This window comes from Python bivittatus, unplaced genomic scaffold, assembly GCF_059951505.1.
Source record: "Python bivittatus isolate LINGU-HERP-01145 unplaced genomic scaffold, Pbiv_v1 ctg000020_np1212, whole genome shotgun sequence".
Classification (NCBI taxonomy): Eukaryota; Metazoa; Chordata; class Lepidosauria; order Squamata; family Pythonidae; genus Python; species Python bivittatus.
The window spans coordinates 90,594,994-90,622,109 of NW_028277030.1; positions in this window are offsets into that span (position 1 = coordinate 90,594,994).

A 27,116-nucleotide genomic window follows, 5' to 3' on the forward strand; every position below is an offset into this window, starting at 1 on the left:
AATGTGAGATATTTCTTGTTGCTTCTCATTATTCCCCAGTTGCTGTGGTAAAATCCCACATCTTGCCTGTGGCTTGATGATAGTCAGATAGAACTGCATCCTTCTTCCATGACACTCAGAGTAAAATAAAAGAGTTGCTTGCTTGTCAGTCTGCAAAATTTAGCTCTTTCTCGGCTACATTGCCATGGAGTAGTTCTGGGAAAGTTCCTGGTCCTTTTTTTTTTTTTTTTTAATATTTTTATTAAAAGTTTTAACTACAATAATAAAAGATAATACAAACTAAAAAGAAAAATAGAAAGAGAGAATAAGAGGTGCAAGAAAGAAAAAAAGAAAGAGAAATTAGAAAGAGAAAAGAAAAAACCCTCATTTCTCACCCTCATCACAAATATAAAGAGTTTCACTATCTCTTCATCTCCTCTTAGTTATACAGATATAATATGAGTTTACAGATATAAAACTCTTCATCCCATAACTCAACTCTTAACTATAGGTAAGTCCAGTAAACAATGTCTTTTCCAATCTAGGTCTTAGCAAAAATTCCAAATAGAACCCTAAAATAATCACATTCATTAACAAATATAAAACTCATCATTCCATATCTCAGCTCTTAACTGTAAGCAAATTCAATACACAATGTTTTTCCCAGTCCAGATATCAGCAAGTCCAAAAAGAACCCCCCAAAATAACAACATATCCCATTTTAACCCTGATCAAATAAGCCAACTTTATGTTCCTTCCTTTTACGTAAACCAATCTTGCTCCTTAATCCATTCAAATGATCATTATCCCTTGTCTCAATTTTTTTCAAAACTTTAACAAGCCTCGTTTGTAAATCCAGCAGGAAGAAATTATTCCAATCACTCTCTTGAATTGGCATTTTTATTTCCTTCTTAATTTTTAAGCCTCATCCAATTGTTTTTTTTATATCCAGTGATAACTCTTGTTCACGTTGTTCTCCATAATCATGTCAGATAAGTTTTGTTCCACATCTTTTTCTGTTACAGCATCTTTTGGTATAACAGCTTCTTCTGGGAACAGGGTGTTCATAAAAACACACAATATAGATTGTTGATTCTAAGTCCCATTGCCACTCCTTAACAATATCTCTAAACATCATTATAAATTGCTTGTCTTGTTATGTCTCCATATCAAAAATAACTTTTCTTTCCCATGAAAGTGCATTTGTTCTTTAAAATTAATTTCAAAGTCTTAATATTCTAAATCCAATATTTCAACATTTTCTGAGCCCTTAATCCATTTAACACTTTCTATTGCCAAAATCTTGTCTTGCTTTTTGCTGTTTATTTTAAATTCTTAAAAATTATAAAGATACATCTTCATTTTCTTATACTAAGGATTGAAGGCACTCACCTGGTATTTCCAGCCTTGTCACTTTGAAGGTGTCTAACTTCCTTAAAGCAGTTAATAGGCACTTTCTGAAGGTGGTTAGCAAAGGAAGTATGAACTTAGTGTCCTTTGAAAGCTCCAACTGCAGTGGAGCAAGAATGGCAAATTCCCTCATCTCCTGGTTCTCCCACCCTACAGAGACTGCTATCTTGAAGTCTCCTCATGAAGAGGAACCATATGGAATACAGCTTGGGTGATCTCATTTCCTCTCTTTCTCCAGAGAGAGTTGAAGGAGATGATCTACTTATCAGCTCTTGTTCTTAGCTGTAATTGTTGGCAGTCCACCTTTTTTTCCCTGGAAGTCATAAAGTTCCTGGTCCTAAAAGGCACACAATTATTTTCCATTTAAATGTCACTCCATGTTTTATTTAAAACAGTCCTGAAGATAGAAAAAGTGATTTTACCTTTTCAGACAGCACAGGTTTACAAAGCTTTAAATTGTTATCCCCAACTCCATTAATCTTAACTAAGGGTGAGAGTCTATAAAAGGAAGGGATGGATACCCTGCTATTTCCAAAATATGTGATTAAATACGTGATTTGATGGATTCCAGACTGATCCATTGTATTTGAAATGTAATGGTGGGGAAGGTTCACTACAACATCTCCAGGATAATATATTAGAAGGCCCTGAACTGAATTGACTGGTATTTTTTCCAACTTTTCATATAACTTCATGGCATAGGGCTGGGTTATTTGAGGGACCGTCTCTCCCCAAACACATCTACCACCCCATCAGTTCTAGCAGAAAGGGCATGTTGTAGGTCTCATTCACAAAGAAATGTCTGATGGGACCTGGGACTCTTTTCTGCCATGGCACCCACCTTTTGGAACATCATTCCCCTTGAGGTCAGACTGGCCCCTGACCTTGCTGGCCTTCCAGAAAGGCCTGAAGACATAACTTTGCCATCTGGCCTGGGGATCTGGTACCGGTGGTATGGAGCCTGCAAAGTGGTTAGTGAATTGACTCTGCTTTTCCACTGATTATACTTTTATGCTTTTAATAGTTTTTACTATTTTACTGTTTTTACTGTTTTTGTGGTTATGTTTCTGGTTATTTTTGTATTTTTTTTTACTTTGTTACATACGCCCAGAGTCACATATGTGAGATGGGTGGCTATAAAATAGAATAAATAAATAAATAACTTTTGGATTTCTGTAGGACTAGCTTACTAGAAGGGGAACATGATGGTTCTTCCTCACACTAGCCTCATGCATAGTTCCCAAAGACAGCAAAGTTATATGTGCACATATGGTAGACAATCCCAGAAGTTCTTAAAGCTAATCCTGCCAGTATTTGTTCCTTTCCTTCCTTCCTTCCTTCCTTCCTTCCTTCCTTCCTTCCTTCCTTCCTTCCTTCCTTCCTTCCTTCCTTCCTTCCTTCCTTCCCTCCCTCCCTCCCTCCCTTCCACTTAATAACATACGCATCTAATCATTTGCAATATGTTCATGAAATCTCCTGCAGACTCATTCTGCCTAATGGCAGGGTTGGCCTAAGAAATTCCAAAATATGAGCGCTTGTACACTCCATAGTCTGTATCTTGGATGATTCCAATTAATCCATATTTTAAAGGTCAAATAGAAAACACTACATTACATATTCCCAAAGTCAGCAGACAGTACTTTTGAAATAGAAGCTAATCTTAAATTTCTACTAAAACATTCTGAATTGTCACTCTCTTGCCACTCACTTGTGACTTCCTTTCATACAACCTCAGTCACAATAATTTAGCATTCAAAGTATTAAAAGTTTTACACAGTATTTACTAAGTGACTGTGTTTTAAACTGGAACAATCTTAGGGATGTACAATCAGCTAAGATCCATTTCAAATTTGAGATTTGAAGGTAGCATAATTCAATTCAAATCTGCAAGGAAACAGGAATAAATCCAAAATGAATTGAGATTTGATAAAAATGAAGCTATAAGTATAATGGGAAAGCTTCAAAATGCCTAAAACTCCTTCATTAATGTGCAAATAGTAGATATAGTATATATATTAAGATGTAAATAGCAGATGCAGTATCTTTAAAGGATATGAATCTTAAAAGTTTTAGGGAAATAGCTTCAAGGTTTTTACTGCAATAAATTTCTAAATATTTTTCCTATACCTGTTCTAAGGTAGAGATAGGAGTCCTGAGGAAAGAACAGAAGAACAATCTCCAAATTGTTCAGGGAAAAGCCTACTGAGAATTTGTGTTGAACCAATGCAGAAGGTGTGCTGGTCCAATTTAAAAATAAAAACATGATGATTCAAAGACATAGTACGTACTGTACATGCTGTCTAACAGCAAACACACCATCTCAGATCCTAAGAAGATTCACTCACCTAGTACAAGATAGAAGTAGGCACAGCAGAAAGAAAACAGGATATTTTTGTTTATTTGTTCAGTTTGGGGAAGAAAAGTGGGGAGAGTGAAAATGGAATGAAAGAAAGACTTGAAAGGAGGAATAGCAGGCAGATGAATATAGAGACTAACAGGGATTGTATTTCAAGACAGAAATAGAGTGGGTTAAGGAAGAATAAATTTAAATGAGTATGCATTTGGGAAAGGGAAAAGGTCACGCAAGAAAAAGCAAATCAGATTTTAAAAATCTCTCTGAGCAAACCTACCTAAACAAGTTTTAGCAATAAAGTGAGAGACAAAAAGCAGGGAATGGAATTAGCAGAGTTTGCAGAAACAGTAAAGCTTCCTTGTCAATATCAAAGAGCCCATCACACTTTTCAACCTCCACATCAGCTTTGGGAGGAATGCTGCCACTGTTTTTAAGACCTCACAAAGCCAGAAAGTCCACTGAATTTCTAAATATCTTCTGATGTCTCTTGGAATAGTAGTTCCAATAGCAGCAAATGAAATGAGAACCAGCAGTGTCATGTGGCTGCAAAAAAGGCGAAGTGTAGCATATGGAATAATAGATATAGGAAGGAGGATTCCCACTGAAGTAGTTTGAGAGTGGAAACAATTACCAGAAACATGGTGGGTTCCTCAACCCTGGATATGTTCAAACAGAAGCTAGAGAGCCATCTCTTTTAATCTGGATAACTGAACTGAGCAGGGGGTTGGACCCAATCACTTGTATGGCCCTCTTCAACTCTGTGATTTGAAGGTGCTTGATTTGTTCCAGCATCTCAAATTGATTCAAAGATTTAATTCAAAGATTCGATTCAAAGGGGTGATTAAATTAAATCTTCAAATGAAACCACCCCCTTAAAGCTTTGCCCAGTCCTAGAATGTATATACTGTAGTAGTTCTGAAGAAAGATTAATGTGCTTTTTCATAGATTGATATACAGTAGCAGCAATAAGTAAATGGCTGTTTATTTGAAAATTGTTTCTGACACATGAAAACATTTGTATGCCCTTGCTTGCAACTTATTCAAGTTCATAACCATCTATTTCACAGTCGCTACCTCTGTCAGACATAAGAATGCGCTTCTCCCTTGAAGCAGAACCAACATCTTGTTTACATGGATCACAGGCTGGAGTTGCATTTAACATTTGCAGCTTTTTACACAAATAGAAGGATTGTGGATAGGGGAGAGACCATACGAGGTCTATTGGGAGTTGGGTAAGTAAAAATGTTCCTTGCTTTACTGTGAAGCAAAACAAAAGTCTTGCTTCAGCTGACAGAATATGTCAGAAACTGAATCCCAGTGCCCAATTAGTCTAATTTTCTATTTTTGTTAGCTGTAAAAACTGCAGTAGATCAGCTAGGTTATTTAAGAGTCTGAGCTCAATGGAGAAGGGACATCTTTAGACAGCTCCTACCTTGTTTATACATAAAAAAGAACATCTGTAAATAAATAGATGTCCTGGCTCTAATATGCATTTCATTTTTAATTTTTAAATAGACTTTAATAGTCTCTAAAAAACCAACAAATCCTAGGTACTGATGTGGGTCTGTCTGCTGCTGCTCCCTCCATCACCTGCAATAATCTAATCTAATCTAATCTAATCTAATCTAATCTAATCTAATCTAATCTAATCTAATCTGCTAACATACCACTCCAATTGCTGGATGGGATCTCCCCACTACGCGCTCAGCCCTGAACTCCACTTGTACCTGCACTCCTGATGCACTGGGCAGCAATACCAGTCATCTACAACTTTGGAGTTGTGAAATGGGCCCATTGCTTTGACCTCATTGTCTGGAGGTCAGTAAGATAACTCAGATATGGATCATTCATGTATCTATTGAAATTGTAACATACTCTAAGATGCTATTGCGGGGCGGGGCGGGGCGGGGGGAAACCACTCAAATTAACAAGCTACAACCCATACTGGACAATGACACTACACTTTCTCAGGTACTAGGTGGCAGGCTCATACTTGTATACAGACAACCACCCAACCTGAAGAAGATTCTCACAGGCAACAAGACACAAAAGGGAAATAATGCACCATTACAGGCCCAACAAGTACACACAAAGATTAGAGGTCTGTTCACATTCTCTTCCTGTACTGTGATATATGTCATCACCTGCCAGTGATGCTCCTCCGTGTAGGACACACAGGAACAAACTTTGTGCAAAAAAATTAACAGACCCAAGTTTGACATCAGGACTCAAAATAAGGACAAAATAATTTCAGAGCATTTTAACTTCCCAGGTGTGAAGGAATGGTTGGATGAAGGCCGCTCTCGAGGAGACAAGCATTTCCTTAGCCCGCAACAGGAGCGTGGGAAGTTTAAGAAGATGAGACTGGTACCATCTTAAGGAATTCATGGTGTTTTGGCTTGCTGGCTTGGGAAGTTAGATTCAGTCTGGAGAGATTTCTGTCTTGAGGTGGAAGCTAATAAATGCAACCGAGCTGTATCTGCAGTGTCTCGGGGAGTTCTTTGGGCTGAACCTGACACCAGGACACTCTATGGCAGACCTCAAAATGACTCTTTTGGAAAAACAGGATTTTAATAGCACCACTGAGGGAAAAATTGCTGTACTCATAAACAACCTCAGAAGGCCTCAACAAATATAATGGACTTTTAACGAATTACAGTGGTTAATTAATAAGGTACTTATAATCTTCCCCTTCATGGATCACTGCCTTGTCGTGGCGAAGGGGCTTGTGTAACTCAGTGAAGCCATGAGCTATACCGTGCAGGGCCACCCAAGACGGACAGGTCATGACAGAGAGTTCTGACAAAATGTGGTCCACTGGAGAAGGAAATGGCAACCCACTCCAGTATCCTTGCCAAGAAAACCCCATGGACAATGTTAAAAGGCTAAAAGATATGACGCCGGAAGATGAGCCCCTCAGGTCGGAAGGTGTCCAATATGTCTATAGATTTTTAATTTGTACTTTTTTTTAGCATATACATAAATGCTACTGGGGAAGAGCGGAGGGCAATTCCAAGTAGCTCCAGAAAGAGTGAAGTGGCTGGGCCAAAGCCGAAAGGACGTTCAGCTGTGGATGTATCTGGAAGCGAAAAGAAGGTCCGATGCTGTAAAGAACAATATTGTATAGGTACCTGGAATGTAAGATCTATGAACCGAGGCAAGCTGGATGTGGTCAAACATGAGATGACAAGACTGAACATCGACATCTTGGGAATCAGCGAACTGAAATGGACGGGAATGGGTGAATTTAATTCGGGTGACCATTATATCTACTATTGTGGGCAAGAAACCCTTAGAAGAAATGGAGTTGCACTCATAGTCAATAAGAGAGTGGGAAAGGCAGTAATGGGGTACAACCTCAAAAACGACAGAATGATCTCAGTGCGTATCCAAGGCAAACCATTCAATATCACAGTCATCCAAGTCTATGCCCCAACCACTGATGCTGAAGAAGCTGAGGTTGACCGCTTCTATGAAGACCTACAACATCTTCTAGAACTAGCACCAAAAAAAGATGTCCTTTTCATCATAGGGGATTGGAATGGTAAAGTAGGAAGTCAAGGAGTAATCGGAATAACAGGCAGGTTTGGCCTTGGAGTACAAAATGAAGCAGGGCAAAGGCTAATAGAGTTCTGTCAAGAGAACAAGCTAATCATAGTAAACACTCTTTTCCAACAACACAAGAGACGACTCTACACATGGACATCACCAGATGGTCAATACCGAAACCAGATTGATTATATACTTTGCAGCCAAAGATGGAGAAGCTCCATACAGACAGCAAAAACAAGACCAGGAACTGACTGTGGCTCACATCATGAGCTTCTTACTGCAAAATTTAGGCTTAAATTGAAGAATGTAGGGAAAACCACTAGACCACTCAGGTATGACTTAGATCATATTCCTTGTGAGTACACAGTGAAGGTGATGAATAGATTTAGAGGATTAGATTTGGTAGACAGAGTGCCTGAAGAACTATGGACGGAGGTCCGTAACATTGTACAGGAGGCAGCAACTAAAACCATCCCAAAGAAAAAGAAATGCAAGAAAGCAAAATGGCTGTCTGATGAGGCTTTACAAATAGCTGTGGAAAGAAGGAATGTGAAAAGCAAGGGTGAAAGGGAAAGATATAAGCAACTGAATGCAGATTTCCAGAGAATAGCAAGGAGAGATAAGAAGGCCTTCTTAAATGAACAATGCAAAGAAATCAAGGAAAACAATAGAATGGGGAAGACTAGAGATCTCTACAAGAAAATTGGAGATATGAAAGGAACGTTTAGTGCAAAGATGGGCATGATAAAGGACAAAAAAGGCAGGGACCTAACAGAAGCAGAAGAGATTAAGAAGAGGTGGCAAGAATACACAGAAGAACTATACAAGAAAGATCTTAATGTCCCTGATGTCCACGCTGGTGTGATCACTGACCTTGAGCCAGACAGTATTCCAGCTGAGTTATTTAAAATACTAAAAGATGATGGTGTTAAAGTGCTGCACTCAATATGCCAGCAAGTTTGGAAAACGCAACAGTGGCCACGGGATTGGAAAAGGTCAGTTTACATTCCAATTCCAAAGAAGGGCAATGCCAAAGAATGCTCAAACTATCGCACAATTGCACTCATTTCACATGCTAGCAAGTTTATGCTCAAAATCCTACAAGCTAGGCTTCAGCAATACATGAACCGAGAACTACCGGATGTACAAGCTGGGTTTCGAAGAGGCAGAGGAACTAGAGATCAAATCGCCAACATTCGCTGGATCATGGAGAAAGCACGAGAGTTCCAGAAAAATATCTACTTCTGCTTCATTGACTATGCAAAAGCCTTTGATTGTGTCGATCACAACAAACTGTGGCAAATTCTTAAAGAGATGGGAGTACCAGACCACCTTACCTGTCTCCTGAGAAATCTGTATGCGGGACAAGAAGCAACAGTTAGAACCGGTCATGGAACAACCAATTGGTTCAAAATAGGGAAAGGTGTACGACAAGGCTGTATACTGTCACCCTGCTTATTTAACCTATATGCAGAGTACATCATGAGAAATGCCAGGCTGGAAGAATCACAAGCCGGAATTAAGATTGCAGGGAGAATCATCAACAACCTCAGATATGCGGACGATACCACCCTAATGGCAGAAAGTGAAGAAGAACTAAAGAGCCTCTTGATGAGGGTGAAAGAGGAGAGTGCAAAAGCTGGCTTGAAACTCAACATTAAAAAAACTAAGATCATGGCATCTGGATCCATCAATTCCTGGCAAATAGAAGGGGTAGAAATGGAAGCAGTAACAGACTTCATTTATTTGGGCTCCAAGATCACCGCAGACGGAGACTGCAGCCATGAAATTAAAAGACGCTTGCTCCTTGGGAGGAAAGCTATGGCAAGCCTAGATAGCATATTAAAAAGCAGAGACGTCACCTTGCCGACAAAGATCCGCATAGTCAAAGCTATGGTTTTTCCAGTAGTAATGTATGGCTGTGAGAGCTGGACCATAAAGAAGGCTGAGCGCCGAAGAATTGATGCCTTTGAACTGTGGTGCTGGAGAAGACTCTTGAGAGTCCCCTGGACTGCTAGCAGGTCAAACCAGTCAATCTTAAAGGAAATCAACCCTGATTGCTCATTGGGAGGACTGATAATGAAGCTCAAGTTCAGATACTTTGGTCACCTAATGCGAAGAGAGATCTCTTTGGAGAAGACCCTGATGCTGGGAAAGATGGAAGGCAAAAGGAGAAGAGGACGGCAGAGGATGAGATGGTTAGATAGCATCACTGAAGCAATGAGCATGAAACTGAGCAAACTCAGGGAGGCAGTGAAGGACAGGAAGGCCTGGCGCAATATGGTTCATGGGGTCACGAAGAGTCGGACACGACTTAACGACTAAACAACAACAACAACAAACTTATAATCTTTCAGATATAACCTGCATCTGCATAACCGGCCTGTCTTCCCCTCCCTTTCCCTGCCTCTGTCTCACTCCAGTTTAAATCCTACATCACCTACCCACCCTATGCCTCTGACATGAGCTGCAGCTCATGAAAGCTTATGCCTCTTAATAAAGTATGGCGCTATGTATCCCATGTATGTCTTCTGGTTTACGCTATATGAAAGGGACACATAGATGTATGTCTTATGTGTGGCTATATCCTTTTATGAGGCTTGTTTAACCTTTCCCAGGTGAGGAGGTGCCACTAAAGATCTGGGGGAAATGTGTGTGTGCAGTTTCCTACATGGAAATGCTTGGCTTTAAACAAAGCCATACTAAAGTGAAGAGCGTTGAAACCACCCAACAAGTAAATAAGGCTCACTTAAACTTTGTTCAGCCTCCAAACTGTAGTGACTAGATACTGCGGTGTGCTGTACATGGGTCTGCACAAGCTACAGTTGCTACAAAATACGGTAGCCAGATTGCTGGCCAAGGAAACCCATTACTGCAGAATAACGCCTGTCTTGTGGGCACTGCACGGATTGCCATTAAGTATTCAGTCCCAAGTAAAAGTGCTGGTTGTTATTTATAAGCTTCTATATAATTCCCCTAGGAGAACTAGGGGTGAGTACTATACTAGTTTGGAATAATAATAATAATAATAATAATAATAATAATAATAATAATAATAATGCTGCTGCTGCTGCTGCTGCTGCTGCTGCTATTGTTCTGGGTTTCTTTTAATTGTGCAGATATTCTGTTTAGCTTTGGTTGTGTATACAGCTCAGAATCAGATAGATTGGGACAATCTATAAATATGACCTTTACTACTACTACTATTGCTATCCTCAGGAGCTCTAGAGTGATCTACATTTAAGAATTGTTGGCAGCTCGTTCCACTGCTTCTGTCTAGGCTAGGTTGTGACTGATTGCTCTGTTTAGGTAATCCACTGGGTAGGCTGTGTCAACATTGTGGCTATAGAGAGATACCAGAAGTCTTTCAAGAGAAGCCTGTACACTGGCTTTGTAGATCAAAGAGGAGTGTTTTATACTTGCAGAGGGATCTTCTTGATTCCTTGAGGGTTTAGTTCACTCTCTCCCAAATAATTTCTAGCTATATTAACACTAAATATAGGCAACAGCTACTGCTACTTCCAACAGTTATAGTTCCTTTAAAAAAAAGTTTGTGATGATTTTGCTCTTCAGCATAATTGTCATCTTTCCAAAGAATTGAGAAAAATCACAGTATCACAGAAAGTACTTTCCTGCAGAAAGAAAATGTAATGAGACAGCAGATGAGACAACATGAGATTCGATTATGAGAAAAGGGAAGATGTTTTTGCTTACACATTAACACCAAAGAAATGGCGGACATCCCTGTGTTTTTTAAAAAAGATGCTAAGTCAAAAGATAAGGAATTATTGTTGTTTCAATAGAGCAAGCTCTCAGAGATGAGCATTTTCCATATGCAGTCCAGACTTTGATGGGCAAGAGTCATGGTAAACGCAACATGGAATAAGCCTCTGTGGTTTATTTAGCTGCTTCCAGAAGCAGGAAGAAGCAAATTGGGGAGCAGGGAGCACCTGAGCACAGTTGTATCAGCCTACTACTTGTTCAAGGCAACTGACTTCTGGCTTAGTGTGAACATAGCCAGTGTTTTAAAGATGCTGGCTGAGAACCAATAGATTTTAAAACTAGTTCTGCCTGAGCTCTCAATACTTGGTTTTTTAGAAAGAAACTATGGAAAACTGAAGAAGCCAAAATCTTACAGTACTTTAACATCATATATGTACAAGGAATCTTTTAGAATGAAGAGATACAACTCTGACTCTCAAATGGCAATGGGATTTTCATAACTGGTAAGTCAAAGGACCAAAGTTTGTTCCCAAGGAATCAAAAAATTACATGTCTCAAATAGAAACCAGGCAGTGCAAGAACAGCAAAACCTTTCAGGTCATATTTAGGCACACTGAAGAATGTTGTTGCCTGGCAAGATTCAGTGGAGGATATATTCAAGGACCAATATAACCTTAGATCCAACCATTATTTTGGAGGGAGAAGGGGAGGTTAACTTGAGCACTCAACAGATTGTGGCTAGAAGATCAGCGTGGGTTTACTTGGTCACCCTTGCCCTGTTCTTTGTCTACTCTGCTGTGGAATTTAATCATGTTTTCCTGGGCCACAATCCCATTTCTTTTTCTGAACAAAATAGTCATATGTTTTAATAAAATATCAGGTTAAGCCTTGAGATGTTATAATCATGAAGAAAACTAGTCTATCATGGCATCCAATTATTTAGTGTGTCTATTTATAAAAGTGAGAAAATACATTCAAATATAAACAACTATCTGACTTAATTCTGGACTCTTGAATACAAGTAAAGTATCAATAGGTACTTTAGAAGTTCATGCTACTTAAATAAATGAAACTTGCATTGCAGTGATTCAAGTTAATCTTTTTCTAAGACATGAATTGTTGAAAGCAACTTTTTTCATATTTATAATAAAGCTAGCTTCTTCAATAATAGGCTGGATTCTATAAAAAAAAATCCTCAGAGACAAGCACAAGTAGTTATTTAAATTTAATTTGTAGGACTATTTCTATATGCTCTCTGAACAGTGAGAAAAGGAATTTAAAAACCAAAACAGAGCATACAGATTCATATTTGGCACCAAAAACAGATTTACACATTTGTTACTTATGTCTATGGCTAAGACCTCCAATGTCTTGTGGAAAGAGAGTAGGCCTAGAATAAATAATCTCTATAATGCTCAGGAGTATGTTTTCTAGAGATAAAAACAGAACAATTGTTTTTAATTGATCATATAACCCTGGCTGATTTTGAGAAAAAAAAAACTGAGCAGGATTGGACCTGGTTCATATTTGGAGGACAGAAGTCCAGGAAATCACAGGGTGATATAGTAGACTGGAAAGTTGGAAAAATGCCCCAGAAGAAAGCAATGGCAGACTATTTCCATGTTGCCAAGATAACATGAAGTCATCAGGAGCTGAGCTCAGCTTAGGGACACCTGACTTTTATAGGCAATCCAGGAGTAAGCAGACTGCTGTGGGTTGCAAACCATCTGTCTTTGGGTACTTAGTCTATGATAGTAACTGGCCTCAGAAAATGAATGGAGGGGCTGTTCATTTTTAGGACTAACTTTGACCAGATGCATATTGAAAATATATTTTATTTATTGATTGCATCTATTTCCTGCCAGAATCCAAATTCTTAGTGGTTTACATAATGTAGAGAAACATAAAATATCTACAATAAAAAGTTCAAACAAAATTTAGAAACAATTAAAAGGAACGCCCCCCTCCCAGGAAATTAGTAAGACATTTTAAAAAATGGTGAAGTCTTTACGAAACAACTCAGTTTTCAGCATCAGTCTGATCTGTGCTGGGAGACTGTTCCTGAGAATCTGTCCTGCCACTGAAAAACAGCACTTCTTGGCCTCATCTCCTTTTACTTCCCCAAAGAGAGGAACTAAGAGTAGTTGCTCCTGAGATGACCTGATAGGTCAGGTTAATTTTGGTTGGAATACGCTCTCTGACAGGAACCCAGGTGCCAAGCCACAAAGAGCTTTAGAGGTCAAAAACAACACTTTGACTTGGATGATTTGGGGGATCAAGGCTATGGGTAATTTCCATTACACATAATCAACTGTTTTCCCATTTGCTTCTCTGTAGCTGAAGCTGTTGGGCAACTCCATCTTTGGCCTACAGAAGTGAAAGTTAGTTGGCAGCACTGTGTTTGGGGATATGGGCATTGAGCAAAAGCCAAGGATGCTCTTACTCAACAGCAACAGCCTTTGCTACTTCCAAGGAATAGAAAGAGCCTCTGCTTTGAGGTGACAGAAAGTACCACCATTGCCACCACAATGGTAGGGATGACCCACAAGTAGACTTACTACAGGACCTACTGCCTGCTGTATCATGAGGAATAGGCCTGGATGGGCAGATATAATATTTAGAAATGGAATAGCTTGGGTGATAGGAAATTTTGAAGATAAATTTGTCAAAACTTACATATGATTGCAAAAATATTACTGGTGCTTCTTGAACTTCTCAGTGCTGGGACATGGCTATCTAATTCTTCATCCCTCTGATAGCTTGTAAAGATCACCTATGTCTATTTTATTACACTCTGGGGAACAGTAAGCTTTTAAAACTGCTAGCTGGGTTGGTGACATTGAGACAATGCTGAGCTTTATGTTAGTTCTAACCTTTCCTCCTATTTGGCAATAAGGGAAAGTAAGTTTCACTTTCTTGCTTTCTTTTACTGCTGTTAGAAGGAAAGATAATAATGTCACAGCTCAGATATCTAAACTCTGATATGATCCATATTTAGGCAAGACAGTTCACCGTATATGTCAAGTGTCCCAGTGGAAACAGTGGTGAGAGGTGAGGAGCAGAAGAGAATGTGTCTCTTCTTACGTATCCTTGGGGCTTGAAAAGGCATGGCACTGTACCTTCTTTGGGTGCTTGTGAATGGTCGAGGGAGGATCAACCAGCTTTCATTAAAGACAGCTAATCAATCAGCATGGAAGTTCTTCATTTTAATTTAATTTCATGATTTATATCCTCTGTCTCTGCCCAAAGGGTTTGTTTAAATCAGCTTTTCCTGAAGTGTCTTCCATCTGTGTTGGAACTATAAGCCCCAGAATTTCCAGCACATTGGCCATGCAGACTGGGACTTCTGGGAATTATAATCCCAACACATTGGAGGGTATCAGGTTCAGGAAGTCTGGTTTAAACACACACTTAGAGCATGAGTGTTTGCAGGCTTTGGCTGCTTTTATGAAAATGATAAAAGCAGTGTTATGATGTCTTGTTACAAGCTGCACCCATTTAGGGCAAGTGGGCAATGTTGCAGTGCATTTACAAAAGTCCTGGGGCTTGTGTTGAAATGGTATGACACTGCTTTGGTCACACTGCTCCCTCTCTGATCTTCTCCCACAGAGAACACTGACTTAGAAGGATATAAGAATGAGAGATCACCAGGGCCTCCTTGTAGAGGGAATCCTGTTTTTCCTTTGGGACATCTCTCTCCTTCTCCCTCTCCCTCTCCCTCTCCCTCTCTCCTCTTCATTTCTGTTGTGATTTTTGTAATTCCACTCTTTCACTTCAATAGCTCCTGACTATGGATGGCTTTCTTGTTTTATACATGTGCATATATCATTATTTCTTGAAATGTTAAAGAGGTGTGACCGATGCTTGCCAGCTGAACTCTGGGGGAATGTCTGGTGCAAAATCATTTGGCTTTGTTCTGTGATAACAGATTAAGTAGCCTTTTGAATTTGACTGGCTTCAATCCTGGGCAGTAATGTTATGGGCACAATTTTAAATCTCAGCCTTCATTTGGATTATGAGTAGAAAAGGTTATTACAGGACAAACAGTTCAAATGTCTGTGTGCATGAAACTAAAAATGCAGTGCCTGGAACTTTTTTCCATCTCACTGGATTTAAATTAGGTTTTAACCTGAACTTGAAGCTACTGAACTCCATTTTTGAATAGACCTTTCAGACTGGCTTTACTAAATTCATCCAAATGACTGTTCTTTTACAAAACTATACCTAGGAAAAGGAAGAGAAATGCCTAATAATATGTTACTAGTACATTTCAGTGCTCCATTTGCTTACCAGTAATAGCTCCTGCCTGGACAGAAACATTATTTTCAGGAAACCCCTTTGCAAGGAAAAAAAAAAAAAAGAGGATGGAGACGGAGACGGAGACGAAGATGGGGACGGGGACAGGGACAGGGACAGGGACAGGGACAGGGACAGGGACAGGGACAGGGACAGAGACACACACACAGAGAATTGTGTGTTAAGGCCTGAATTACTTTCTAAGGGGATGTTTTGAATGTTCCAAGGATGAAATCTACCATTTTGAGTGTATTACAGGGAGTCTAATGTGAAGGCTATGTAGGAAAAATCCAAAATTAAGATTAGGACTCATACTTGCAGTGGTGGATAGGACAATGTATACCAAGCAGGGGCATGTTAAAGACTGTCTGAATTAAAAGAAAAAAATTACATTTTTTAAAAAAATAGCGTGACCTATATTTCATATCTAAGTTTCCTTTTTATAAGTCTGAGTTTACCTCCTCTAGATGATAAGACTGTAATTCTGGGAAAATATTGAAAATTCTTAAGTCTATAAAAATATATATTTAGAAATAAGTAACATATATTAACACCTAGCAAGTCCACTTACTTTTTAAAAAGAAGTATGAAGAAATGCTGAGATCTATATGTTTTATGTTTATTTGAGCTTTTGCATGCAAGAATTCTATGTCTGCGCAATGTCCAACATGACTTGATCTTATCTCCAATCTTTTCAATTATAAAATAAATCCTCTTGAAAGATTTGGTCTGAGGCTTCTGAGTGAGGACCTATGACAAGTTAGACATCCCTGCGAGTGTCTCCACAAGTGGGGCCAGCACTTCAGCGAAGATTGGTGGCCAGGCAGCAAGTTCTGGCAGATGAAATTCTCTCTGGAGAAGAAAAGATTGAGAGATCACCCACTTGTGCTCTGGATAGCTGCTCCTTGTGAGGAGACCGCAGGAATTAAGTTTCTTGTGGTCAATCATGGGTTGAGCAGTTTGGGAGCCAAGCGATTGCCATCAGACTCAAAACCACTGTGCAGCCTTTATGGACTCTTGACCCGCAAAAGTCTCACTTTCTTAAACACTTTCAGTTACACTTAATTTACAACTTAAGAGAGATCTTCCAAATGTCAGGAAACAATAAAAACATTGGTGAGTTGCCTTCTTTTTGGAATTAAGAAGAAAAAAAAATATCTTAAAGGATTTTGACTTAAAAGTAAAAAGCTTAACAAGATTATGATTTAGGACAGTTTTAAACAGATAAAAAGGATAGTAATTTTAGAAAACAGAATAATAATTTTTTTCTTTGATGAAAGTGCCTTCGAAAATAGTAAAATTAACTAGACAAACAGACTGGACCTTCATGGGGATGCTGATTGTTTATTATTAAGAAAAGTAGATAATTGGTGGATTTTACAAAATAAAAAGATAAGGGTAATATGAGAACTAATTGCTTGCCTTTTACTTTCACCTTAGTAATTGACATACTTTCACTTTTGGGCCATAAATATTACAATGGCAAGTACAAGAAAAGCAGCAAAAATAGGAGAAGGAAGGAGAGGTTCATTAAAACAACTTACAGATAAAGGCTTCTCACCAGATTTATTGCAGAAAAGTTTGAGAAATTTGGCAAGAGGATAACTGAAACAGTTGCCAATAGTTTGGATGCTTTTAAAAAGGAAATGGAAGAAGGATTTGCAGGGATAAAAAAGGAAAGAAGAAGTTAAGAAGATTGAAGAATCTGTAGGACAATGGCTGGAAATGTAAAACAAATTAATGACAAAGTGGAAGTTTTGAAAAGTAAGACAGAAGTTATAAACAGAGAGATGGAGAAAGATTTGGATAACTTGGCATTACTGGAACTGAGAGAAAAGGGTTTTTGTTTAAGGTTTAGAGCAATTCAAGAAGACCATGGGGAAGATATCAGAGAAATGATTGATAAGTCCCTGTTTAACTTTTTGGATTGGGAGGAAGATGACACAGAGGCATCAATACATGATTTGCAAAATTAAGAAATCTTCCAAAGGATGTCCTTGTGTACTTTGTCAGGAAGGAGACTAGAGAACAAGTTCTACAGCAGCATTTTGAGGATTGATAATACAGATGTAATTATACTTAAGGAATTTCCAATTAGAATACTGTGCAAGAGAAAAAAGTTTTTTCTGACAGACAAACTCAAACAGAAAAAGATTTCATTTAGATCAGATCAGTTGGAAGGGGTGATTTTTACTTTTAAATAACAGAGATTCAGACTGAACTTTGTGCAGATATCAAGAGATTTCTTGGGAAGTCAAAGAACTGGAGGAAATGCAAATGGAAGTGACAGTGACAGATGTGACTAAACAACTGCCACAACAGATACAATAGGACACTGAAGACGATACCATATTGGGCACTACAAGTATTGATTTTTCTAAAATCTTGGCATAACCATGAATTATAAATGCTTAACATGGAATATAAATGGAGTAAATGCTGCTCAAAAGAGAAAAAAAATATTTCATTATTTGAAAAAGTTAAAACAAGATGTGATTTGCTTACAAGAAATGCATATTAGGAAAAAGGATATAAAATATTTGAGTCACAAAAATTTGGGTGAAGAATTTATTTCAGTAGGAATGAAAAAAAGAAATGGGATTGTTTTGTTTATAAATTCTCAGCTATATCCAAAACTTATATTGACTGATGATTATGGCAGATATGTTGGGGTGGAAGTTAATCTACAGGAGGCTAAGACTTTGATATTGGGAATCTATGCCTCAGCTGAAGATAAATCAGCATTTTATAAGAACTTGTGGATAAACAACTGGACTTTCTATATGAAAATTGGTGTCCTCTGGGAGATTGGAATGGGGTGGTTACTCCACAAAAAGATGAGAAATATATTAAAATACACAAGGCAAACTACCAAAGATTTTCTTTGATCTAACAGACAATTTGGAGTTTGTTGATGTATGAAGTTATAAAAATGGTGATTCAAGAGAATATACTTATTTTTCTGAAAGACTTAGATCTTTTTCAAGAACAGATATGATCTGGATCTCTAAGACTTTGGCTACTAATGTTCACAGTGGAGATATTACCAAAGACTTTCTCAGACCACAATCCAGTGACTTTAACTTTTAAAAGGAAAAATGGGTCTTTTAGATGGAAATTGAATGAGATTTGCTGCAAAAGGGAACAGTAGTGGAGGACTGCAAAAAGAAGTTAAAAGAATTTTTTGAGAATAATCTTAATAAAGGCACAGAAGTAAGAACCGTTTGGGATGCAAGCGAAGCTTTTATAAGAGGATATTTCAAACAGTGTAACAGTGAATTTAAAAAGAAAAGGCAAGAGAAAATACGAGTGATTTTGGATGAGTTTAAAAAAAAGGAAGAAGAGTTAAAAAAAAGTCCCCAGAGAGGGCAACTATTACCCACCAAATTAAGCTTCTACAGAAGCTATTATCTATGTTAACAGTGAGAGAGATGGGAATAAAGATGAATTATGCAAAACATAATTAACATAATTAATATGTTATGCAGAAGAAAATTTGAATTTGCAAATAAACCGAGGAAATGGTTGGCATATAAATTGCAAAAAGAAAAGAAAAGAAAGTAACACTAAAGTTACAAAAAAGAAATACTGTAATAACAGATAATGCAAATATGCAAAAAGTGTTTCACCAATATTATTCTACTTTATATAAAGGTCAAAAAATTTCCTTGGAAATAGTGGATGAATATTTACATAAGCAGAATTTATTGAAGATTACAGAGAATCAGAGACAAATTTTGAGTGGACCGATAACAGTAAGAGAAGTTTGTGAAACTATTAAAAAGACTAAAACACGAAAGGCAGCTGGTCTGCCAGCTTCTTATTATAAATAGTTTGAGGATGTACTTTTATAACCTTTACAAGAAATGATGAATATTATTTTGCAGAACAGAAAGATTCCTGACAGCTGGAAAAAGGCCAATAGAGCATTAATACCTAAAGAGGCCCAGGACCTGACTTTAACAAGAAATTATCAACCAATATCTTTACTGAATAATGACTATAAGTTGTTTGCAATGATTTTGGCTTAAAAGTTGAAAATAATTTTATAGGACTTTATCCATGAAGATCAATGTGGGTTTTACCTAAAAGACAATTATGAGGTAATATTAGAGATGTGTTGGATATTCTGGAGTATTTGGAGCAACACAGTGAAAAACAAGCTGCATAGATCTTAAATGCAGAGAAGGCTTTTGATAATTTGAACTGGATTTTCTTGTTTAGAGTTCTGGAAGATATGAACTTTGGACATAATTTTATTAAATGGGTAAGATCAATTTATACCTCACAGAAAGCACAAATAATTGTTAATGGAGAATTAACAAAACCTTGTGAGATTCAAAAAGGGACAAGACAAGGCTGTTTGCTGTCTTCACTTTTGTTCATTTTAGTTTTTCACATACTGAATAGAGACGTAAGACAAGATAAGAGAATTGTGGCAGTAAAGATTAAAAAAGAAATTTATAAGTTACAGTAAGGACATTTACTGGTGGTAGTTTTGGAAGATCTATTAGAGGGAGTAGAAACATTAATGGGAAGATTAAAGGACTTTGGTATGATAGCAGGTTTTAAGATTAATAATCAGAAGATGAAGATGTTAACAAAAATATGAAAATAGAAGATCAAATAGAACTAATGGAGAAAACTGGTTTTAAGATTGAGAAAAAAATAAAATATTTGGGCATTATGATGACAAATATGAATTGTATGCTGTGACATGGAATGAAGTTAAGAAGGACATGTTAAGATGGGAGAAATTAAAATTGTCACTATTGGGGAGAATTTCGGTGATAAAAATGAATGCTTTGCCTAGAATGACAACTGATGAACCATTCAAACAATGGCAAAAAGATATATCTAAATTTGTATGGCAAGGGAAAAAACCACACATTAAATACAAAGTGTTATAAGATGCAAAGGAAAGAGGAGGACTGGGTTTACTGGATCTGAAATTGTATTTTGCATTTTCGCATTTACTATATTGTTTTCATTGAACGTATTTCTTATTATATATGTAAAATCTTTTAATAAAAACTATTTAAAAAAAGAGAAAAATTTGGAGTGAGATGCCATCAATATACTGTTGACCTTCCAATCTACTTCTCCTTATCATCCGAGTCATGTGAAACTGTAGAATCAATGATGATCAATATATTGTAGAAAGTTCAGCTGGAAAAAATGTAACTGCCAATATTTTCATAGGGTTAATATATGAAAACTAAAAGAACTTGCCTGTATCATCATAAACATAATCAACTGAGGTTATTCTCTTTCTTATCTCTGTGCCCAAGGTGAAGGGAAGGGTACCTAATATTCATTTTTGGTTCTGCATCACTGTTTATTGACCATTATCCTAAAGAAATATCTGGCACCAGTTCTGCTTTCTTGGGGCACCAATCACAACTCTTTTTAATTCTCTTATTCATTTTTTAAAATTTGAAAATATTTGCTGATGATGGCTTTATCTATTATTGTTGTTTTATTGTATTTATTGCTGTGAGAATAACAGATGAAACTTGGGGAACTGTGCACAGGTTTGTCCTTTCCAACGACAATCCTCTAAGATAGGTTTGACTGAAAAACAGTGACTTGACCAAAGCTATTTAATGATATTTGTGCTTTAATGTGGTTTAAAAGAATATTTAATTTAGGGGATTATAAAATGAAACAATACTCTAATGTCATCTAAACACAGGGCTTAGCTATCTGGGAGATGTTACCTGCCCTCCATCTTTGGTTGTGGAGTATTACTATTCTATTTGGCTTCTATTGATAATTTAGGTGAACTCTACTAAAAACAAAACAGAACCAAACCAAACCAAACCATCCAGTTTTCTATTTTAAATGCAACTGTCATTATCTTCTGTCACTTTCTTACAAAGAACCAAGTGTTCTGTTCAGTACGGCTGCACAAATCTTTCAAAATCAGTGCTTTGCAGTGTGGAGAAACTACAATAATTAAAGCAGCTGCATTTTTGGCAGGCTTCTGTGGCTGCTTTGGAAGCTCCTTCACATGTGCATGCATGCGCAGCCACATAGCTTTATGTGCAAAAATACCCAGGATGCTTGATGCGTGCTCTGTCCCATGCACTGTGAAATGCTTCCTTCCTCTTTCCCTTATAGTCTATGAATCTATCATCAGGGTACATCCACGCACACATGTATGAGAGAAATGACCATGCCCTTAGAGCAACCTGGTTGTTCTTATTTTGGGGGGGGGGGGATTTTGCAGCCCAATTTATTTAACTTTATAAGCCTCCTCCTGCATTTGATCTTCATAGGACAAACTGCTGAAGATCTTTGCTGGCTTCCATTACACCCACAATCTTGTCTCCTCCTCACCTTTTTCTGTTCTTATCAAGAGAAATCTTTGTTAAGTTGGTCCTCATAAAGGTATTTCTATGGCATTTGAATTGTTGCTAAGCTAAGCCATGCTGTGGAAATCCTTCTGGACTTTGTCCAGTTCCCTGAAATGCTTCCATTCAACAGAGTATTTTGTGTTTTTATTCTGCTGCTTTGCTGGAGTTTCTGAGTGACACAGCCTTTATGAATGCAGCTCCTAAGCTATTTCCAGGTACTTCTGGGTTATAAGATTCAGTCTCTCTCTATGAAGCTGATCCTCTTTTGGCATCAAGATTCCACAATAAGTGTCTTTAAAGTTTTAAAAAGCATGTCATTTTGAATTAGAAAAATGGTAAGCCCTCATACTTTATTCTACGGGAGCGTGAAGTGCTCATGCTCTTCTTGCTAGAGGGAACACTTGAAACAAAAATTGCTTAAGATAAAAGTCAAGAGCTGATAAAAGATAAAAAGAGATTTGGGTTTTCTGATACACCTGCTTCTAGAGATGAAAAGAGTAGCGGAAGCTGATATCTTGATAGTCCTCTAATATGGGCCCAGCTGTAGTTTTGGGAGGAAAAAAACCTATTTCTTTGAGAGCTGTTGAGATGAGCAGGTTAAAAACCACTGTAGTGAACAATCCTATTGCAATGGTGACATCCTTTATAAAAAGTTTTGGAAACAAATTCGAACAGGCTTTTATTAAATAAAAACAGAAGGAGAGAGAGAGAGAGGGCAAAGGTAAGTATAAATTTAATATGTTGCAATTTGGCAGTTTATAACAAAACATAGTTGCTTTAGTAATTATATTTTAATATAGGTTTTCTTTTTTTATCTGATCCAGAAATATCAAAGTAAAAGAAGGAAGGTACTATACTGATATGATACCATCTTATTATTTCCCATTAGTAACAATAGCTCTTCTGTGAGGAGCTACTATAGGGATCAATATTTTTTTCAAGTCCTCACCCATCCCCCCAAAAGCAAAAACTGTGTGAGATATCAATTACCATAACCCTGGAACTGATACATCAAAATATTGTGTGAGATCTTCCAACCTTTGAGGGTGGTCTTGCAACTTCTGAGTCATCAAGAGATTTCATGATCTCATGAGATTTCAGTCATTTCTATTGCTTTAATTTTGAGAGGCTGCGGGAGCCATTTTGAGGGTATCAGGCAGTGCCATCCACTTCCAAAAATTTTAAAAATCTCTCTGCATTTTCTCTTCCTCTTTTTATCTTAATTGTTGCTTGCTCTCTTTCATGCTTTCAGTCCACAAAGCATCATTTGTCACACTTCCCCTTAGTGTAGCTAGATATGCACATGCACTTCAGTGACACTCTGTGGCATAATACTTTCCCTTCTCTTTCAAGCAGTTCTCAATTCTCTTTCCTTATGTCCATTTTCTATTCAATCTTTTGGGAGATTAATAGTTTTTCATATGTGCTTTGTTTTCCTACACTCGTTCTACTTTCACTCTAATTTCTTTCATTTCTTTCCTTTTTGACCATGTCTATATTTTCCTAAGATAAATTCTGAAAATAATGGTGTGTCATGCAGTCTGAACCTTTCATTACCCTGGTACCTTTCATTAATTCCATCCACCTTTCATCACAATCAGACTTTTAGATTTCATTCCATTCCTTTGCCATGTATATACAGACTTATGCTTAAACCATATATTCAAAGCAAACATACCCTTCTCCAAGCAGATCCTCATCAAATAGTCACCATTCTCATTAATTCATGGGTGTCCAAAGAGCACAATCACCTTTTTTATGCTCTTTCGTTTCATTCTCACCAATCCTTTCATATAATCTAATAGACACATTTTCACATGAGACTTTTTAGAAGGAGTCTAGTAGCACCTTTTCTGACACATTTTATTAAAAGGCAAAAACTTTTTTGAGCTGCAGTTCATTTCATCAGATGCCTAGAGTAGCTAGATTGATGTAGGATTAAAATTGAGGTGAGACAAAGAGGGGGAAGGGGAGGGGAAGATAGGTGGGTTACACGCGAGACCGATTACAAGTACCTTATCAATTAACAATGGTAATGTGTTAAAACTCCATTCTGTTTGCTGAGACCTTCTGAGATTGCCTGGAAACATTTGATGTATGTGAGTTCAGCAAGCTCTCGCTGAACGGTGCTGTTAAAGGCCCGTTTTTCCAAAACAGTCACTTTGAGGCCTGCCACAGAGTGTCATATACATCACAATGAAGTGGTTCCTGCTGCTGTATACTTTGGTCAACAGGGCTTTGGAGAAGCAACTGTAGGTGGGAAATACTGTTGAAATTGTCTCTTGAGGATATGAAGAAACTATGGTTGAAACACTATATCAACTGTCCTGTTATTTTTTAAATAACATCATATCGAATCAAACTTTATTACAGTCATAGACCAGAATTCAGTGAAAACACTGGTTGATAAAATAACAAAAATATAATGAAGCTAAAATATAATTAATATAATAAAATATAAAAATCAGTATAAATTTACACTTCCTGACTCTCACTTGAGCCAGTACTATGTGTTCAACTGACTCAATTTCACATGATTCACATCGGCTGAACCTCTAGAAAACTGAGGTTTAATCAAATTTGCCTTCTAAAAGATAGGACATTAAATCAGGCTCTGCAAAGTACCCATCATTATTTAGGGTGGATAAGTGAAAACAGATAAACTACTGAAATAGGACTTGGAAATCTGTGAGAAGTTGATTCATCTTTGAGGTCTGACTTAAGTCATTCTTAAGATGATTTTTTAAAAATATTCTTTTTTATCCCTCCTTTATTATTTTTTATAAATAACTCAAGGCAGTGAACATACCTAATACTCCTTCTTCTTCCTATTTTCCCCACAACAACAGCCCTGTAAGGTGAGTTGGGCTGAGAGAGAGTGACTGGCACAAGGTCACCCAGCTTATATCTCACATCCTTGGTTTAATGATTTCTTTAGCCTTATTTGTTCCTAGAGATAATAAATACTCTGGTGAAAAGCCATAATAGTATAATTTACTTGAGGCGCTCTTCTATCATATTGATCTAAAGTTGTGTAATGGAAGGCATGTGCGAGGAGGATACTGGAATGGAGGATCAAGATTATCAGGAGGGAGGGGGAGCATTCCTGGAGAGGTTACAGAGCAAGTGCTTCCTCAGCCTGCAGCAGGACCGTGAGAAGATGAAGAGGCTGAGACTGGCCCCTTCCTAGAGTCTCACGGGGTATATCCACTAGTTGCTTTAGCATAGGTTGAGTCTGGCGAGATTCTGTCTATTAGGTGCAAGCTAATAAAGGAACTATACTGGACTGGACTGCCTTGTTGTCGTTCTTGGGCTAGGCCTGACAAGTTGTCAGGGAATATTAGGAGAAGTGGTCCAGTTGGTGCCAGATTTAGCCTTAGCTGGGCTGTCAGAATAACTAGTTAGATTCTGGCTTCAATTTTTGGGCATCCCAGCTTCTATTATTAATACTACATTGGGAAAACATCAGTAATATCACCACCCTGTCCACCTTGTGACATGACTCAGAAAGCCAACAAAATGCACCAAATGTGCAAGTGCATTATGCAACAAAACAAAAGCAAACCAGTGTGAAGGAGATAATAATTCTGGAGTTCTGGGGAAACACAGTTGGATCCCCTGAAAATCTCTTGCCTTTACCCCTGACCAATAGGCTTTGACCTAATAACAATAACCTCTCTGTGTTGCGTATCTAGGAAAGACAAACGTGTCAGGTCCTTCTCAGAAAAGTTTAAATTAGCTTGTTACAGAGATCCAAAAATGAAAGCCAAGGGGACTAGCTTAGACATTGTAGGGGAATATGCTGACAGAGATGACAGATAATTAAGAAGTTAAGACTGATATTCCCCATAGAATGAGTGCACTGCTTTCAAGTCATAAATCTTTTAATACAGAAGCTAATGACCTATCTTTCAGAAGTGTGTTGAACAAACAAAATCCCTATGCCCATCTTCATAATGATGTTCCCATGTGTACATATGTATATCTCCACAGAGACCCCATCACATTAATATTGATTACATGTTGGTTAAGGGGAATGGCTACTTGCATATAAGACTAGCTAATCCATTCACAAATGCCTTTTCATATTTGGGGAGGTCATCCAGAAGCTCAGTGCTGGTTATGAGCACTATACTGATACTATATACTGATACTGATACTATACTGTACTACTATACTATACACTATTAATGATACTGTGTACTGATACTATACAACTCTACCATTCCTTACTGTTTAACTCCTACAGAGCATCTTTGAACATTGCCTAATCTGGAAAATGGATACAGTGAGAGAAAACAAGCTGAGATTAAGTCCAGAGAAGATAGAAGCATTGCTGGTAAGCAAATTCTGAGACTGAATGGAGCTTAATCAGGATGGAGTTGTATTCCCCCAAGAGGAGCAAGTTGAGAGTTTGCAAGTGTTCCTTGATCCCCACCTGTCAATTTGAAAATGATGGCTGTGGCAAGGAACACATTTCCATATTAGAGCTGGTGTACCAACTGTAAACCTTCCTGAGCCACCTGGATGTAGTGATAATAATCCACACCTTGGTAACAATCCATCTGAATTACTGTGATATGCTGTGCATGGGTCTGGCCTCAATGTAGCATCTAGGCTACATTGGTGCAAGATATAAGGAGCTGGTAACTGGTGCAAGGTATAAGCAGCTTATGATTGTTCTACTGAAAGATACGCATTGGCTACAACTGCCAAGTGGGCACAATTCAAGGTGTTGGCCCTGACTTTTAAAGCTCTAAACTATCAGGATCTTGCTATCTAAGGGACTACCTCTCCTTCTGTGAACCTGCCCAGCGACTCAGATTAGCAGGAGATGCGGTTCTGAAGGTATCTCTGCTGCCAGAGGCTCCATATCTGGTGCATGAAAGGGCCTTCTCCTATGTGACTGCCAAGCTATTGGAATGTGCCTCTCTAGGAAAAGTGCTTGGCTCCCATTTACCCAGTATTTTGGAAATTGATAAAAATACATCTCTTTCATCAAGCTTTTAATTGTTCATTTACTTGAATTTAGTTTATTTCATTTCAGTGTTTGATTTGTATTTAGATATTAATTGCTTTAATGTTATTCTAGTTTATATTTTGTAGGGCATTCTTTATGGCTGTGAATTGCCTTTAATGTCAAACAGGTGAAAGGATGGGTATAAGCCCAACTGGAAAATTAAAATAGTAAAAAAAAAAAAAAAAAATGAGATTGTTACGCAGGCCACCCCAGAAAATGGTAATTAAGCAACATCCCAGGAAGCAACTTGTTTTCTTTCATTGGAATTCATTACACAGCCTTTAAAAAAACAAAGAAATGTACTTTAGAAAATGTAGTTGTTGTAAGATACCACGTGGATTTTGCTGAACCTCAACCTGCTCCTGATTTCCCTCAAGTGCACTCAAAAAATCAACAAAGACGAACCTAATCAAATGCATTGATT